Source organism: Charadrius vociferus, unplaced genomic scaffold (assembly GCF_000708025.1).
Source record: "Charadrius vociferus isolate BGI_N301 unplaced genomic scaffold, ASM70802v2 scaffold259, whole genome shotgun sequence".
Classification (NCBI taxonomy): Eukaryota; Metazoa; Chordata; class Aves; order Charadriiformes; family Charadriidae; genus Charadrius; species Charadrius vociferus.
This window is the reverse complement of record NW_009661368.1, coordinates 3,728,349-3,731,188: the sequence shown is the minus strand read 5'-3', so window position 1 is coordinate 3,731,188 and position 2,840 is coordinate 3,728,349.

Below are 2,840 nucleotides of genomic sequence, written 5' to 3'. Positions count from 1 at the left end.
GGCCACAAGACAGCACTTGCAGGAGGCGCAGGCAGCGTCCAGCCTGGGTGGGTGGTGGTCCGTGGCTGGACGAGAGGAAGGACTAGATACTGCACAAGGGTAAGAGTTGCACTAGAAGAGTCAAGACCCTCCTCTGTGTAGCAGGACTAAAAACTAGCAGAAAAGACCAAAAGGTCTGAGATTTGCTGGTTACACCACTTTTCTGTGCTACATGTGCAATATATTTGTTATGAATGTTATCACAAAGTCAGTTCATTCAATAATCTTTTAATCACTGTAGCTAGGTGTTCTACGTCCATTCAAGTGACTTTTATTCGAGTGCAATATTTCAATAGACATGTAGTGACCTAGTATGCTTTGTGTTTTAGAGAATCTGTGTGCAGAGCAATGCAATTAAGTTTAAAACCTTGTAAATAAAACAGGTTGCAAACCAAAAAAAAAAAAAAAAAGAGTATTAGGCTTGCATTTAATTTCTGTGAGTGTTTCAGTATTGTGCATTAGGCCACCTCAGTACAGACCCTGTGTTCTCTGTGCAGGTATTAATGGAGGAGTGGCTCCTCGGCTGTTGAATGCTCCCTGTTAATGCTTTACTGCTTTAACTGTATTCATTTTTCTAGACTCCTGTCTGCACAAAATGCAATAAATGATTTTATTACACCCTTCACTACTTGCACGGGGATTTTTCACTTGCTTCCAGGGTCTCCACAGCTATTTTACACTTGGCTGCTACCATTTCCATAACAAGGAGCAAGCCCCGACAGGGAGCAGCAGATGGCAGAGGCAGCAAAACAACAGGAGAGGAACAGCCTCTCCCAAGTGCCACAGTTCCCATGTTTAAGCTCACGCAAATTTCTGATCACCCCAGCAAAGATGCTTCACCTGTCTGTGGGGTTGTAGAGACAGAGAAAGGGATCGAACAAAAACAGACTGGAGGAGGAAAGGTGGAAGACAGACATACTTCCATCCAATTTCAGGTTGTGTAGTAACGGCAGCACCAAGTCAAGGAAGGCCAGTGCTAAATGCACAGGGACTTGTAGCCCTAACTTCACGCAGCAGCTGTACAATTAGCAGCAACTAAGCACGAACACCGGACCAGCTCGTTGCTGGCCCGAGCGCACACCCTCCCTTCCCACCATCAGCACCCGGAGAGGCTTCGGACCTCTCACGCTGGCCCATGCCACACACTGCTCCCGTGCACGGGTCCCTCAACGGGCATGTGAGCTGCTCTGCCTGAGATCATCTGAGTCCACTGTGCGAGAACAAGGACCTCTGAGGTACTTCAAAACCAAAGTGTTATAAACTGAGACCAACTACAATATTGTCACAGTAAGGTTCGTACGCTTTCCGCTTAGCGTCCAGCGCAGAGCAGTGTCTGACAGAGCTTATCTGGAAGAAGAGAGTAATGGCAAACGCAGCGGAATAATGTATTCCAGTAGTACTCAAGCTGTCAAGTGTCAAAAATGCAACAAAACGTTTTTCCTGCCTTTTTATTAAAAAGTAATGTCCTCTTGTTAACAGCACAGAGAAAAAAAAATGCTACAACACAAACCACCTGGGACAAAGAAAATCCTCTGCTCCGAGAACACTGCTTTCTCAGTTTCTTTCGGTTCTCTGCAGGAAGCCTACAGACTCTAAGAAGGCCGTGATGGGGAGGACCACAGAGTTAAGAGATGTTTTGTGTTCTGGTATCAAAGTATGTTACTGGTTAAAAACATGGTGAAGAATTACTGCCTGATTTTCCACTCAAATGCCCACTGCAGCTACCAAAGTGTTGAGAAAAACGTATAAAACTATGGTATTGCGTCTTGGCACTGCCTCTCCACCTTAGATGGACAAATCACCCATCAACGATGAGGTGAAGTTTCAGAGAGCAGACTTCCACCACCTGGTAACTGGCTGCAGGTATTCCCAAGGGAGGGCCAGCAGCACATCAGCGTGGCTGCGGCTGAGCTGTTGGGCTATTGTAACCAACCGTCCCAAAGCAAGATTATAAGAAAAGGAAATTTATATGCCAAATTTAACAGATTGATCTTAATGCTGACTACTTGGTGTAGGAAAATTGACAGACCATTTGAAATCTCTGCCTTGGCTGGAAGCTCTTGTGTTTCAGATCTGCCACGGTGCTCAGACCAAAGCTGCCAGTTTCCATGAGCTGGGTGAGGTGAGGAACATTTCTCTGCCTCACTCTGCCAGGACATGACAGTCCAGCTACAGAAGGACCGAACGGCACGGTCCTGGGTTATTGAGTAGTGGTCAGGCATGTGCTTCATGAGTTCAGCTGCTAGTGCTACCACTGTACTTTCCAACTGGCTTATATGCCATTTAAAAGAAGAAATAAAAAAAAAAGAAACCCAAAGAAAAATAGTGCCCATTCCAAAAAGGTGGGTCTCCAAGAAGGCCCAGCCAGCATACCGCTCTGTTCAGTCCCCTATTTCCTCAAAACCACTGACCCAAAACTATACTAAGACCATTCAGCGAGACCAGACTGCACCGCAATGTGAAGATGCACCAGTTACTGGGAGTGAGGAAAATTGAGAAGGACTGTCACTGCAGCAGCTTCTGGGACTGGACATAACAACCGATTATCCAAAGCGGCTCTCAGCACATTGTGCCGCTGAGAAAATATAGCATACTTCTCCAAACACTGCTAACCAGACCAAGGTGAGGAAGGGCAGCACTAGCAACAGTCAGCAGCAATGCCACTGGGGGTACACTCTCGCCAAAGTGGAGAGGACATGCATATCCAGGGGCATTTGTCCCACGTCAAGGATAGGAGACTCTTTAAACAGCTATAAGTATGGAATGGCAGAGGGAAAGGGAAAGGGCCTGACAGCTCAGCT